This window comes from Rattus norvegicus, chromosome 15, assembly GCF_021556685.1.
Source record: "Rattus norvegicus strain SHRSP/BbbUtx chromosome 15, alternate assembly SHRSP_T2T, whole genome shotgun sequence".
NCBI classification, from domain to species: domain Eukaryota; kingdom Metazoa; phylum Chordata; class Mammalia; order Rodentia; family Muridae; genus Rattus; species Rattus norvegicus.
In genome coordinates, this window is record NC_141548.1 from 43,738,284 (window position 1) to 43,755,047 (window position 16,764).

The following is a 16,764-nucleotide window of genomic DNA, read 5'->3' on the forward strand; positions in this document are numbered from 1 at the left end:
AGATTTACCTGCCTCTGCCTCCCAGGTGCTGAAGTAAAGGAAGGAGTTTGCCACAATACCCTGCCAGACTACTATTGGATCAGATTTAAAAGAACATCTCAAACCCCCAACCTTTAAAAATGAGCATGTGTATATGTGTGATGTGTATATGTAAATCTGAGTGTTCTCTCTCTCTCTCTCTCTCTCTCTCTCTCTCTCTCTCTCTCTCTCTCTTTCTCTCTCTCTCTCTCTGTGTGCGTGCGCGCGCGTGTGTGTGCTTGAGTGCATAAACACATTCCTGCATGTACATGTGGCGGTCAGAAAACAATCCAGAATGTTTCCTTCAGAAACTGTTGCCCATCTCTGTTGAGATAGGAGCTCTCATTGGCTTGGAGTTCATCAAATGGATTGATTAGACTGGCTGGAGTCTTCCTGTCCCTATTCTGTCAGTGCTGGGATCACAAGTACACACCACTATACCCAGTGTTTTCACATGGGCTCTGGGGATGAATCTGGCAGCATGTTGCTGGAGACTGAGGAGGAGGAGGGAGAGGGGATGGGAGAGGAGTGATGGAGAGAGACAGAGAAAGAGAGGCAGAGAGACAGAGAGACAGAGGAAAGTGATCTTGTGGCATGAAGGTCAGAAACGAGAGTGGGAGGCAGACTCATGGGCCAGCACTGATTTCTTGGGATTGAAGTTATTTTAGGAATCCTTCATTACAATTCCCTACCGGAAAGCTGAGTGACCTGGGGGAGAGAGGGGAATCTGTGATCAGATGTGGGAAAACTATAGAGTAGGAGAGCTTGGCTGAGGGGAGCAAAGATTTAAGTACCTGCAAAAGGCAGAAAGAGAATTCCAGGACCAACAAGGAAATGGGCATGGTGGTTGAGAATGAGATCAGAGGAAGGACACAGGGTCATGTGTGCGTTGAAACTTAACTTACTGGAATCCCAGCGGGATGGGCATGGGGAGGCAGGCTTAATGTAGCAGATAAGAGCCTTCCTACAGGCAGCTTACAAGAGAGAGGGCAGCACAGTGGGAAGCCAGCCTCCCCTTCGATGCTGGGGGTGTGGGGGTGGGGGTGTGGGGGTGGGGGGCTTGCCGCCAGCTTGAGTCATTGCCATACTGAAATCACTAAGTATCAGAGGCTGTGAAAGTGTGTTGAAATGAATCATGATGTCATGACAAGTGTCAGATGGGAGAGAGAAAACTGAACTGGTTAAAAGCAAGCACTTCCTGTTTTGTTAAGGCACCCCCCCCCCCCCATTTAACTGGCTTTTTGTTTGATTTAATGTTTGTTTGTTTTTTGTTTTGTTGTTTTGTCTTTTTTTTTTTTTGGAAAGAGGTATGTGCATGAGTGTGTGTGTGTGTGTGTGTGTGTGTGTGTGTGTGTGTGTGTGTTTAGGTGGGGGAGACAAAGGGTGTCACGCATCCCTATTGTCCTTAAGCTCCCTACATAACCAAGGATGCCCCTGTCCATCTAACTACTCCTGCCTCCACCTCTCATGTTTGGAATCATCTCAGGGATAGATCACCATGTCCTGTTTGTGTTGTGCTGGGGATTGAACCCAGGGCCTTGTGCATCCTCTGCCAACTGAGCTCCACCCCTAGCTCCATCTTGACTTTTAAAATGTTTAAAAATTAAAACAGTTGCTTTACACAGTTGTTTGATTTATTTATTTATTTATTTATTTATTTATTTATTTATTTATTTATTTATTTATTTATGTAAAGACAGGGTTTCTTTGTGTAGCCCTGGCTGTCCCGGAACTCACTCTGTAGACCAGGCTGGCCTCAAACTAGATCTGCCTGTAGAGCTGTCAGGTCCATCTATTTAGTTTCTGAAAGTACACAGCTTTCTTATAGGCTAAGGGTCCTCGGCTGGGTCCAGCACAGCATGACTAGAGCCCAGACAGCCCATAAGTCCTTCCTTCTATGCTACCAACCTCTGTGAGGCCCAGGGACTGAGATGACCTGGATGGGCCACCCTTTCAGACACAGGGGCCTCCATATTCTACGTCGATCAGATGCCTTTTGCACTTTTATATCCAAGTACAATAGGCCTTTTGTTCCCACGCACAGGGCTTTGGGAATCCTGTTTTCCCACCTGAGTACCTTGTCTGTGTTGTGGTAGGATTATGAGGGACAAATATGCCACAGCTCAGTGTATAGCATCAGTGCCGTGATTGGCACTGGCTTAGCTTGGAAGGTCATAGATTAATCGGAGTTTGTTTTTAGCAACAGATCCTATTTAATTTCCTTCTTCCCCAGAGGCTTCCAGTCCCAGCCAGGCACAAGTCCCGCTCTGCTTAATGTGCTGGGTGGGAACAACAGCAACCTCTACTCTCCCCCAGGTATCCTTTGGTTAAGAGCAGGTCTAGAGATTCTTAGCCCCAGAGAGTGACTTTATTTCTGCAAGTGATTTAGGAGGTCGTTCTTCTTGGGTCCCTCTTACATTATTTGGAATGTTCTGCAAGACTGCTTCTGGCTTGTATGGCCTCTTCTTAATGACTTGTCTGGCATTGTGTTCAGAATGTTTCTGATGGACTTCCAGCATGTGAGGGGCTTATCTGGAGGCTGTTACAGAAAGCATCTCGGAACACAGAACCCCCACGCCCATTCTCTCTCTCTCTCCTTTACTTCCTTCCTTTTTAAAAACATTGTGAGATAATTTATTCAGAGTAGTAGAAAAACATACCTTTAAAAGAAATTGTAAGGGGTTGGGGATTTAGCTCAGTGGTAGAGCGCTTGCCTAGCAAGTGCAAGGCCCTGGGTTCGGTCCCCAGCTCCGAAAAAAAAAAAAAAGAAATTGTAAGGCCAATACTTGAACCCTTGAAGAAGTAGGAGACTGCCAGCCCCTAAAGCCCCTAATCCCTCCCTGTGCCATCCTCTCCAGTCACTTTCTGTGTGGGAGTTGCAGGTTCCTAAGCTAATCTGGAAACTGTTCATTCAAGTGTGTTTTTTCCTGACACATCCATAGAAGCCCTCTCCGCATTCAGGCATGGCTTGTCTTGTCTTCTTTCTGAGTCCCTAAAACCATGCTCTCACATCTGTGTTCCTTTTGGCCCCTTTACCCTTTCCTTCCTCACCATTAGTCACCGCTCACCACCAGGCATGAGTGCAGCACATTCTCTCCTGTAGATGGAAGCAATTACAGAGGACAAACCCCAAATGTGCCATTAATTATAGACACAAAGGCCAGTTACCAAATACCAGAATCCACGAGATACAGGAGGCATTCAATACGGACTTTCGGATGAATGAACTTCTTGGGTTCATCCTATTACTCTGGCCTAGAATTCTCTTCCCACGGACCCTTAGGAGGCCGGTCAGCTCCCTAGCTTCCCCTTGTCTGACTCATACATCCTCTGTCTTCCTTGGCCTTTCTGGGTGGGTGTACAATATATAGTGCAGTTGGGAGCAGAAGCCATAGCAGGTAGTGAGAGAATTTGACACAGACTTAGTGACAGAGACTTATGCCCTAGAGAAAAGGCAAGGGGAAAAATCCTACAAGGTTGCAGAAGTTGCAATCCTAGGAAGCCATCACTCCTCTAAGCTAGAGAACAAGGAGGAATGTCTGCATTGTCAAAACTCACAAACATTGAGGAGCAGCCCACAGAGCTGAAGGAGAGCGATCTGAGGAGGGAACTCAGTTCTGGTGTCTCTGATCTCGGAGAAGGCGTTCTAGACATCTGAAAACAGGCTGGTGTTAGGGTTTTCAACACAGGGAGGATGCATATCTTGGGGAAACTAAGCCAGGTTCATTGGCTGCCACGGGAAGGAATTGCTACTGTGATTATGGACTGAAGTTCAACTGGGCATTGCTCACTGGATGGGAACCCTGTCCTGTGGCAAGCAGCAAGCAGATAGGAGAAGAGGTGAATCTCCTTCTGAACTCCAGGACTGTGCTCTGTACTTTAAGGGCAGAGCTAACTAGGCAGAGGGATGCGGTTGGGCAAGGGAAGAGTTCTTGCACAGCATGGTAAAGTGGGCACAGGGCACAGGACTGAATCGGGGTCTGAGGATCAGAGTTTATTGACGCGCTAAGTGAGTAGCAGAGTAACACAAGAACTCCCTTAGACCACTAGCTCAGATCTTTCCTGTTTTGACTCACACAGAGCAAACATCATCTCTGAGATTAGTGAGGGAGAGATGCTCCTGGGACATATTACAGCTCGTCAGCTGAACACACATGTACTCAGATAACTATGGTGCCAGGTGCATACGAAAAATGCACCTCATTCATGTGAAATATGCTCAATTTAAAGTCATCCACCCCCACCCCCACACTAAATAATTTCTCTATTTTAGAGAGAGTAATCACGGGGCCTCCTTCAGAGGAGAAACTGAGTTTTGAATAGTTCTGAAGGCTAGGAAGGAATCAGTCATACAAAGGTTATGAGGGAGAATAGTTGACTATGACATTCACATGTTTATTCCCTGAGAATGGGACCTGCTAGGCCCATGTTAGAAGCTCAGGAAGGTGATATGTTTGAGAAAACAAGAGAGAGGCTGAAGAACAGAGAGAATGAAGTCAGCAGGTCAGCAAGTCCTAAGCAAGCACAGCCCAGGAGCCTTGTAAAATGTATGGATTTGAGGTGGCAAGATGGCTTGGTGGAAAAAAAACAATTTACACACAAGCCTGTGGTCTCAGTTTGACCCATGGAACTTGCAACAGAAGCATGGACCAACTCCTGATAGTTGTCTTTTGGTCTCTACATGCATGCCATGGCATACACACACACACACACACACACACACACACACACACACACACACACACACACACTATAAATTTATATTTTTTTCCAAGTGGGATGAGAAACAATGCAAAGGTTTTAGGCAGAGCAGAAGTGATCTGATTTATGCTAACAAATGCAGAAACAGATAAAACTTAAAACAAACAAACAAGACAGTTGCTCCACAGAGAACTAAATTGGGGATGTAAAGAGCAAGACTCAGAAGTGTTTGCACATCTGTAATTCTGCTTCCGGTTCTAGAAGGGAAGAGGGCACCTCTCCCCAGAGCTGTCTAAATCATTCTAAAAAAAAAATCCATCCATCCATCTGTCTATCCATCAGTCCATCCATCAGCCATTCATCTATTCATCCATTCATCTATCCATCCATCCATCCATCCATCCATCCATCCATCCATCCATCCACTCTAGGTGCTCATGTGATTACGGTGGTGCATGTGTGGAGGTCAGAGGACAACTTGTCGGAGTTCTCTCCTTCCACCTTGTATGAGTTCTGAGGATCGAATTCAGGTCATCAGCCTTTACTGCAAGCACTTCTGCCTGATAAGCCATCTTGCTGGCACTCCCATGAGCTAACGAGGAGCCAGCTAGACTTCGAGAATAGCAAAACAATGGTTTAGGTCTAAAATGCCCCCACAGGTTCCTGACTTGAATGCTTCGCTCTTCTGAAGGCTTTGGAACTTCTAGGAGGAGGGGCCACGCTGGTACAACTAGATCACCAGGAGGGCGGGATTAGAAGGTTATAACTGATCACTAGTCTGCTTCACTGTCTTCTGGGATGTCTCCCACACAGTTCCCACACCAAGAGCTGAGCTGCACTGCCAAACAATGGTTGATGAAGACCCTTGAAACTAAAATAAACCAGTCTTCCTGGGGGTGGCTCCTCTCAGGTATTTTCTCACTGTGAAACTAAAGTAAGTAAGACAGAGAGGGATGAGATCCCCTGACGAACGGGAAGTAGCAACCACACAGAGACCAGATGCATCCAGTTCCTGATAAAGAGACATTGCAATGGGAAGTTATTGACTGAATTAACACAGCTCTGCAGAAAACAAGAGGTGAGAAACAGCTCACACAGCAGCAGGCCCCTTGGTCTCCTTGACAACTTCTTTCTTCCTCTTCTCTGAAATTTGATGAGCATCCCTTCCAGTAATGCATGCCGCATTGGTGTCGGGTTCTCTCCTTGTCTTGTGTTTGGTCCCAACGAGTAAATTCTCCCTCTTCCTCCATCTCCTCCTCTGTCAGTCCATCTGTCATTTCCTTTCTCTTTCTGTAATCAACAACACTGTTGTTGTTGTGGTCATCATCATCACCATCTTCATCACCACCACCATCACCATCACCACCACCATCATCGTCATCGTCACCTCCACTATCTTTTAATCCCTCTTCTCTACCCCATCTTAGTTGTCCTACCTCTGTCTGTCCTTTCTCAGGCAAAGGGGTTGTTTATTAACTAATATACTGGAAGACTGAGGTGGAGACCTGTTTGGTTGTGTTTATGATCACACTAAGCACCAACATCTGTGTCTCTGTTCTGCATGGTGGCTCCTGTCCTGGGCAGACTCTGCTTACACACTGAAGCAAATAGCCTCAAGAAATCCAGGATCTCACCTGAGTTGACAAACCAGTGGGGGAAAAAGTGTCTCTTATCTGATCCTTCCAGTAAGTCTGGGAGATAATCTGCTGCTCACTGACAGCCTTGGGCTCATGCCCAATGCTGCAGTCATTGAGGCGCTATCACCAGCCTGACCTGAGTCACTTGTTATCCTCTGGAGGGAATGTGGGTGCTGAGGTCAGCCCTGTGTGAACCACATGGTGCTCTCTTTAAAGTGTTTATCCGTAGAACAGCGATGTTGATATCTGCAGTGTAGGGGAAGGACGCTTGGCAAACTGGTACAACAATTATCTGCTGTAGGCAGCGTTTGAAGAGGGCTTCAGTAATAAGCTGGAAGAGCTTTCTGGGAGGGGATGAGGTCAAGCCCAAGGTGCGGACTGGAGATAGTTAACCAGGAAGCAGCCTGGTGCCCGGGGGCGGGGCTTCAAGACCACAAGGGAGGAGGGGCTGTCTCTTCTTTTCAGAAGAGCCTGCTGCAGCTCTTACTGTTACACCTGTTGTTCCCATCTTTTGAGTTCCATAAAGGAAGAATTTAAACAAACCCAAAGACAAAACAGACCAGATAACCAACCCATGTGGGCTTGCCACCCCGCTTCCCAGTTATGAATGTTCTGCCAATTTTAGGTTATTGACCTTCCCTAGTGGAGTGCCCTAAAGACAAACCCCAGACACCACGTCAGGTTTCCTCAAACCCTGTTCTGCATTACGTAAGTCAGCTGTTCATTGCTGAGATGTAATACTGGAGACAAACAGTTTAAAGAAAGAGAACTTTGTTCTGCCTTACAGATCCAGAGGTTTCTGTTCATGGTCACCTGGCAGTGTGCTTCCAGGCTGGTTGAAGGGTATCAATGGAAAGCTTCTTCCCTCCTGGAGGCCAGAAAGCAGCATGAAGCGGTCAGGGACAAATACGTCTTTCTAGGACATATTACTTTTCCCATTGCTGTGAAGAGTTTCTTCCGGCTTACAGTTTGGGAGTGCCATAAGAAAGCCAGGGGTAGGGGGTATGGGGGGCGTGGGGGAAGACGAGGCAGCTACAGTCAGGAAGCCAAGAGTACGGATACTCACATTCAGCCGTTTTCCTTCCTCTTCTTCTCTTTGTTATTTGCAAAGGATCCCATATGGCACTGTCCATATTCAGGCAAGTTTTCTATCCTCACTGGAAAACACCCTCACAGACCAAGATGTGTATCTCCTAAATAATTCCAAATCTAATCAAGTTGAAAATGAAGATTAACCTTTACATAGGGGATGACCCCGTCACCCACTTCTTCCAGTGAGACCCTGTGTCTCATAGTTTTATCACCCCTACATAGCATAGTCTATTCAAGTTTAAAACATATTAATTCCATATTAATTCCATACATAGTTACTCCATAGTAGCTTATACATTTAATCCCAGCACTGTGAATCAGAATCAGGTGGATCTCTGTGATTTTGAGACCAGCCTGGTCTAGATAGTGAATTCCAGGACACTGCAGAATGACATAGTGAGAACTGTGTCAAAAACAAAACAAAACAAAACAAAACAAAACAGCATCAATTTACATCTTGTGTCCCATAGACCCCTCAAATATCAAGGCTATTGTCAAGGGTGTTTGTCATTCTTCATAACCTGATGGTAACGCTCTGTTGCTGAAGACAGAACTTATGTTTTTGAACATGGTGAAACCGAGCTGGTGCCCAGCTAGAAGCTTCACCCCTGCTGACTAGCATTTAAGAGTGCACTGTACATTAATGAAGGAGAAAAAGAAATGTCAATATCACCCAGCTACAAACTCTGTGGCCTAAACAGAGAGCTTTCTGAAAGATACTCTGGTGCAGCAGTGGTACACATGTTATATGGGTAACCAGCTGCTTTTATAAGAATCGGATGTAAGGTCCACGCCATGGGATGGTGCCCATCTCCGTTAAAGAGCTAAACGTAGTAGTGCTACACTGCTAAAGTGGCCAAAACCTGAGACAAGACATGTCACAGGCTAGGGGAAGCCTACTACTATTGTTCTGATAAAGAAACACAGCAATAAGATTACTCCTAATGGCATATACTGCATAGGCACACCCCTCTCATCAGAGAAGCTTCTTCTAGCAGTAAAAGGTAATCAACACAGAGATCCACAACTGGACAATGGACAGAGAGTAAGAGACTTTGGATAAACTCAGTCCTATGGGATGCCTTTTTCAAATCTCTCTTTTCAACTCAGGGATCTATGTGGAAGAGTAGGTTGTAGCTGGTTTTTGGCTTCTTTGTGGGTTCTTTTTTCTTCCACCCTTCTCCATGCCTTTTCTTCCATCCTTTCTACCCTCTCACACTAGGTAAGAGAGAAGAGGATAGAGGGAAAAGGAAAGAGCTACCTGAATAAAGCCAGGTGTCAGAAAGGGGGTGCTGTTATCATTAGACTACTTCCTGCTGATTAGGGCCATCCAGTCCCTTGGGACAAATCTGATCATTGCTATCGGAATATCTAATTTCTTCTTGTTGTTTCTTCTTTGTGCATGACGACTTAACAAACTGCGACCAACAACAACCAACCAGCAACCCACCATACCTCTCGAGGCCCTAGAACTTATACACCTTCTGAAAGGTCCCCAGATTTACAAATGTCACACAATCACAGAACTATCTGTAGCTGGCAAAATCATACCCCTGCTAGAGCATGAGGCAAATCATAGTCACCTGCTGTGAAGCAGCCCCATATCCCCACACCTGGGATTAAAACAAAGACATATTCTTATAATATTTCTGTGGGTTTTTTTTTAAATGAAACAAAAATTCTAGAATTCTCTCTACAGTAGGTGGAAGGACCATAAGAACTCCAATGGTGGATGGCTCCAAAGAAAGAGTCTTTTAGATACAACAGGACTGACACACATATGAACTCGGTGATGTTGACGGCACACGAGACCTGCACAGGTTCAAACCTGACAAAGTCCCAGCACAGAGAAGAGGGACACAAAGCCCCACCCCAACCAAGAACTTTTTACAGTTAACATCTGATGAGAAAGGAAAAAAAAATCAGTGTCTCACTGGTTACATGACCCACACTCAAGAGAAGCCTCCACACCCAGGAATAGTTTGCCAGCACAAAATAGACTCCATGTTTTTAATGTATGTGTGTGTGAGTTTTTTGTTTGTTTTGGTTGTGTTTTTCTTCCTTCTCCTCTTCCTCCTCTTCCTCTTCTTCTTATTAGTTTTCTATATTTTGGTTTTGTTAGCCTTGATTTTCCTCTTTTGTTTTGTTTTATTTTTGAGAAAGAGAGAAAGAACTTGAAGTTGGGTGGATAAAGAGGTGAGGACAGTCTGAGACAAGTTGGGAAGGAGAAGAAGATGATCAAAATATATAAAATATTTAAATAAATAAATTAACCCATAATCCATCAACAAAGGCAGAGCCCTCATGATCCAATCACTTTTCCAAAGCTCCATCTGTGCATCCAACTCCTCTGTCAACAAATGTCTCTCTAAAACACAGACACTTAAAATTTAGAGTCATGATGCACCACCACATTTAACACTACTTTTAATGTGATCTCATAATAAATTTGGGTTCAAATTTATTTCATTTTTTTTTCAAAATACTTTCTTAAGTTGTTTTGTTTGAGGTAAGGTCCAAACCCTGGCCACATCTTGTATTCATTGAGATTTTTTTTTAAATTCTTTTCAGTAGACTTCTTTTTTAAAAAAGTTTTTTTTATTAACTTTTATTTATATGAGTACACTGTCACTGTCTTCAGACACACAAGAAGGGCACAGATCCCATTACAGATGGTTGTGAGCCGCCATGTGGTTACTGGGACTTGAACTCAGGACCTCTGGAAGAGCAGTCCGTGCTCTTAACCACTGAGCCATCTCTCCAGCCTCCTTTAGTAGACTTCTATTTGAAGACTAATTTCAAGTCTATTTAGTGTATAACATTCTCTCTGACTTTCCATGCTACTTATTTGTCAAAGAAACTGGGTTTGATTGGCTATCACCTCAATATCATGAAAACATGGCTTACCATATTTCCATCTTTGGATGTTAACTGTAAACTGGAGGGGGGTGTAGATGCTGCATTATATTTTCAGTCTGTTCTCTTTTCTTTCTTGTTTTGGCAAGACACCTTCTTAGTGACAAGTTTGCTGTGGCGTCCTACCAGGAAACATTCAGCGTCTGGCTCTTCTAAAGGGAACACTTCCAATTTTTCATCTTTAGGAAAGATACTTGTTGTGGGATATTTTTTCATAGATATGAAGTATTAGGCCTAATATATTTATTCTTATTTGATAACATTTTGTAAAACTTGCTTTCAGGACTGAGCCTTGCTTCTGTATCTATTTTATTTTCTGATTTTGAAAAATGTTTTCTTTCTGTCCCCATAGAACAAGACAGGAAACTGCGCCCCACTTTTCCTGTTCTTTGGAGGAGTTTGTGTTGGATGGGAACATTGTCTCTGAGTGATCTGTAGGGCTTGCCTGTAAGTCTTTCTCCATGGACCTGATGTTTTTCTTGTGGGAGCATTTTCAACCACTTACGTGGTTTCAGACCTTTTAGGATTTTTTTCCTTCTTGAGTTTCTTGGTGAATTATATTTTCCTACAAATTTGTTTATTTCATCTGAGTTTTCAAAGTTATTGGCATTGGCTTTTCATAATAACTTTTAATTCCACCTTTCTCATGCTAACACTATTTATACCTTCATGAACTCTTTCTGGTCAACATTCCTTACGGAAGCAGTTCCCAACCTGTGGGTCACGACCTCTTTGGGGTCAAATGACCCTTTTACAGGGATCACCTAACACCATTGGAAAATACAGATGATTACATTCTGATTCAAAACAGTAACAAACTTAGTTATGAAGTAGCAACAAAAGTAATTTTATAGTTGGGGTCAGCACAGCATAGGAACTGTATTAAAGGGTCTCAGCATTAGGAAGGCTGAGAATCACTGCTCTAGGGTATCTCAGTTTTCATGGTCTTTGATTTTGTCGACCCTTTTTATTCCAGACTTTCTTTTTATGAACCATGCTTGGTGGCACATGCTTGTAATCCTAGCACTTGGGATGTGGAGGCAGGAGGATCCCAGCTAGAGACCACCCTCCACTAAAAAGTTAGCTCAAAGCCAACCCGAAATCCAGAAAACCAACTCTAAATTCCAAATTTTTTTCTTTATGTTTTTAGTCTGATTAGTTTCTTCTTTCTGATTTACCGTGTTCTGGTTTACTTTTCCATACTCTGAAGCTGCCATCCTAGCTTTTCTTCTTTGTCTAAAATAATATTTCATGGGTACTAAATTTTATTTTTAAGTCTTGCTTCAGCTGCATTCCTAAACTTCTGACATAATCTCCTCATTATAAAAACAGTTCAAAGATGTATTCTATATTTATTTAAGCTAATTCCTATTCTAATTTCTTTTTGGAAATAAATTACTGCCTTATGATTCTTCTTGAACAGTGAGTTTTATCTTGTATTCAGGGGAATGCACAGATGATAGACCTGCTGGGACAGGTTCACATGCACACATATATGCACACATATATGCATGCAGGAGCCCAAAGAGGCCAGAAGAAGGTGTCTGATCCCCTGGAACTGGAGTCAGTGGTGGTGGTGAGCTGCCTGCTATGGGTTTATTTTAGCTTTTCCACCGTGTCAACTGGTGTGGCTCACAAAGCAGAGTTGGTCAGATTTCCAACAGCTCCTCACCGCTGTGCATGCTCAGTTCTCTCTCAGTTCATGCCTTGCAGCATCAACTGCTCCATGAGGTCTGCACAGAATTGGGGGCTCCTTCTCTACATAGACTCTTCCTGCCCAGTGCATTGTCCAGTACCCAGTTCCCCAACCTGACTTCTCTTTTTTCCTACTGTGAGGACAGTACTTTTTGTAGTGATTCTCAACCTGTGTGTCTCAATCCTTCTGAGGGTCGCATATCAGATATCCTGCACATCAGATATTTACATTATGATTCACAACAGTAGCAAAACTACAGTTATGAAGTAGCAATGAAATAGTGTTATGGTTGGGGGTCACCACAGCATGAGGATCTGTATTAAGGGGCCACAGCATTAGGAAGGTTGAACCTGCTAGAGACCCTTGTTCTCTGTACAGAGGTTTAGGGAGAAGCCTTGGGCAAAAGGCTGAAGGGGACCTGATGTTTGCCTCTCACATTCCTACTGCATATATAATAACAACTGTTGGCAGCTGACCATGTGATGGATGAGTAACACATTCAGTGGGGTCCTCGCCCTCCCTACTAAACTTTGAGATGTTTCTATGTCTAGAAGAAGGGAGTTCTTTGAGTAAGGTCAGTGGTGGATGATGGGGAGCAAGTGAGTTCCAGGTTACAACTTAGGGGTAGGGCAGGCTTGTCTGGGGCATGAAGAGAACCTGGAGTTTCTTGTGCAGAGGTGGCCATAGGTCAAAGTCCGAGTAAAACCATCACATGGAGATTCTTCCCATCAGAAGCAGAAATAACTTCAGTCTTTGGTGTTCAAATGACCTGATCCTTTAAAAGGTTGGCATGAAGTCAAGGAAATGCTATAAGGATAAGTTTCAATATTTGATACAAGCTTCTCGGTGATGGAGCTGGGTCTGCACTCTCACAAAGTTGGGTGCTGGCTTTCCTGGAGGAGAGCACATGACTTCCTTTGAGAAGCTTTCCAGTTCTCATGGTAGACGCACCCTCCCAGGTCTAGCTCCTGCAAGGCTCCTGCTCTTGGTAATTAGAACACAGCAGTTGGAACTGCAGAGGCTGGCAGCCCTTTATTTGGGGTCTTGGCCCACCTTTGTCACTAGCTTGCTCTGAGATTGAGAGGACGCCCCTTTCTGTGGACTTAATCCTTCTCCAAAACACATAGTTCACTGACCTCCTGACCCCGCCACTCTGGAAGAGATAATTTCAGCAGAACAGAGATTTCAGTAAAACCTCCATCCATCTGATTGAACATCTTTTCATATATGTGAGTGCACTGTGGCTGTCTTCAGACACACCAGAAGAGAGCATCAGATCCCCATTACAGATGGTTGTGAGCCACCATGTGGTTGCTGGGATTTGAACTCAGGACCTCTGGAAGAGCAGTCAGTGCTCTTAACCGCTGAGCCATCTCTCCAGCCCTGAACATCTTTTCAAAACCACCAAATTTATTTACTTATTTTAACATTATGCTTATGCATATGCATCTACGTGGGAATACATGCACATAAGGGCAGGTGCCCGTAGAGGTCAGAAGCGGGCATCAGATCACCTGGAGCTGGAGTTACTGGCAGTTGTCAACCCCCGACATGAGTGCTGGGAACTGGATGCCCCCTGCAGGAACAGTATAAATTCTTAACTACTGAGCCATCTCTCCAGGCCCCATTTAACATCTTTAGATTATGTTACTCATCATTTTAGAGCCTGCTTCCTGACCTATAACATGCCAGAGTGCTAGGCTCATGAAGAGGAAACAAGATAATAAGCAGAAACTGAAACACAGTGTGTTCCTTTCTTTATCTCCTACACCTGGGGATCTCAAATTTATTAGGCATCATAACCTCCTGGGTCTTGGTCTGTAGAGAACATTCCCTCCCACTCCCAGCTTCCCAGCGTTCCCACAGCTCTAAACCAGTGGGTTTAGGGTTCGAGCACGGGATGTGCATTTTTAGGGGGCTTTGGGTGGTTGTTTGTCCCATGGTAGGTGGGCCCCACTGGAAGACATTGCATAAGCCTCTGAACGTCTTCTGATGCATCAGGTGCTGCTCTTGCACTTGGAAATTTAAAAGAAAACAAAAGGAGTAGACAGGTGAAAGGCTAGCAAACCAAATGGCCTGTGCTTCTGCAGTCAAGCAGCCCCCAAAAAGGCTGCTCAGTCACCCATGGGGGTAAGGCTTTCGGGAAAAGCCAGCCCTTGGCAGCCTGGCCCTGGTGGAAAGTTCGGTGTGGTCAGATTATGTTTTTCAGCTCTTGCTTGACTCTCCAGAGGTTCTGTTTTGACAGGTGTACCCAGGGTTGGTGTAGCATTGCCAGCTCAGCCCTGGCTTGGAGAGAAAAGCTGGGGGCAGGGCAGGAGGTTTGCCCAGCCCTGTCCTGTTCTGCAGGAAGGAGGGAGGGGTTGCCAGCATGATCTGAGCCTGGAGTTTTCAGAGGTACTGAGAGACCGTGGCTCAGGCATGTGGCCTCCAGGAAGGCCCACGATCTCCTTAGGAAACCCAGGAATAATTTCTGAGCTTTGTAAACTTTGGAATTAAAGGCACATCAACACCAAAGCCTGTGCTTTGGATCTAGTAGCTGAAATCTCACAGGCTATCATTGTCTACAAACTTTTATCTCACCTCTAGTGAGATCCAGTGAAGTGACTGAGCATAATGGGAGGCAGGTAGGGTAGGGGAGGGGAGGAAGACAGCTTGATTAGGCCAGATAAATGTGAGAGTCCAGGCCCAGGGCAATCAAGACCACCCACTCTGTTTTCTGAAGAAAAACCTCATGGTCCAAGAGGTCAGTTATGGGCCTACAAGAAAGAAAGATCCAGCGGGGCTGGAGTGCGACCTGTCCAAGCTCTAGGTCCACTGGTGAACCCTGTCAGGTAGCCCACCCTACTCTCAGACAAGTGACACTCATCTCACCAGATCTCATGAGTCGTACCATTTATTTCAGGCTTTGTGGTTCTGATCACCCACTCCTAAACCCCCAGGCAGCTCTTTGGAATCCCAATAGAATTTAAAAATTGTTCAGATCCTCTAAAGGATTGTGTGATGGATGACATGGGACAGAGGGATGAGAGGAAGAAAGGGCTGAAGGGCTGGCCTCTCACAATGCAAGAAGCATGCTGGCCACCTGCTCTAAGTGTTCATTGGCAGAGAGGTGAGCATCTAGTGACACTTACAAAGCTTAAATTCTGTGTAATGGTCACCACCTGGGTGGAGTCTGATGTCTTTGGAGGACTGACTGCTAGGTACTCTGATTGATTGATTGACTGACAGTTGCTGGGTACCCTGATTGATTGACTGACAGTTGCTGGGTACCCTGACTGACTTATGCAGCTGTCACCTCAGTGAAATCGCTAAGCTTGTGTGAAACCACAGGGTTGGGTTTAAGACTGTTTGCATAAGTGTGAGTCCTTATCTGCCATGTAAGTACGCATTACAGTGGTGGCCATCTGCAAACCAGGATGAGCTGGAACCTTCCCAGCCTCTTGAATTGTGAGAAAATAAATTTCTGTTACTGGAACCATGCAATCTGAGGTGTTTTCTAGTGGCATTTGAGCAGACCAAATACTCTGAGTAACTGGTCAGAAGATCTCCTCAGCAATCTCGTGGGAGGAAATGAGAGAGCAGTTAAACACCTTGCCCAAGTCTGTCTCAACTTGGATAATGTCTAAAAACCCAGTTATGTCTGTCTGTGGCCCAGGGAAGTCAATGCACTGCTTCAAAACTCAGTTCACCCACCTCCGGGGCAGAGCTTGAACATTATACATTAGGAATGGAAGTAAAGACTACTATTATCCACAGTGAGTTACTGTTTGTGAAGTGACCAGGATCGTATGTAGCCTCTGCCTGACTCCACCATTGCTGTTGTCTGGTGTTGACCTCTGCCTCTGGGCTTGATATGGCCACTACCACCTTGTCATCAGAGCAACTATGATGACTCCTAAGTGACAAGATTGGGCCCACATAATATTCTCTTATGGAAGGGAAGGGCAGGAGGACTCAGAGAGTTCCTGAGGACTCAGTCCTTCCTAGACGATATGTAAGTGGAGAGCAACTTAGCAACTGCTGGGGAGAGAGAGAGAGAGAGAGAGAGAGAGAGAGAGAGAGAGAGAGAGAGAGAGAGAGAAAGAATGTTTCTTGGCGGTGCATTTGCCTGTAAGTTGGCTTTTTCCTGTCAGTAGTCTCAATTTAACTCCTTGCGTCTCCAAGTTAGGCTTGGATGGAGCGGTTGCTTTGTTCTGGTATTGCCCTCTATGTGGGGAACAGCGATGGGCTTCTCAGATAAAGCCATGCAACACTCTCCTGCTGCTAGAGTACCCACTGGGTTTGGCTGCTAGCTAGCCTGTAGTTCATCTCACTGTGAATCCTATTGCTACTCATCCCTGCTCCATCCCTCCACCCATCTGCTGGTGCAGCTCTCTGGGTCAGGTGAACCCTTGACTCAAGGGTTAGCAATGGGACTTTCACCTAGAATCTAGGAATTATAGCTGAAAGGCGTGGGTGAACCCATGGGTGGCCAATCTTAGTCCTCTTTTGCTGGGCCTCATGTAAACAGAAGATGTTGGTCAGAAAAAGGAGACAAGCTTAGAGAAGAGAAATCAGTAGCCACTGAGCGATGGAGAGATGAGCGAGTGGCCAGTTACCTGAGGGGGGTTGGGGAGTGTTTCATGTCTTCTCCCAGTAATCCCAGGATTTGCTAGCCTTCTGGTTCCATAGCTCCTTGCTTACCCACAGAACCCTTCCATGGGG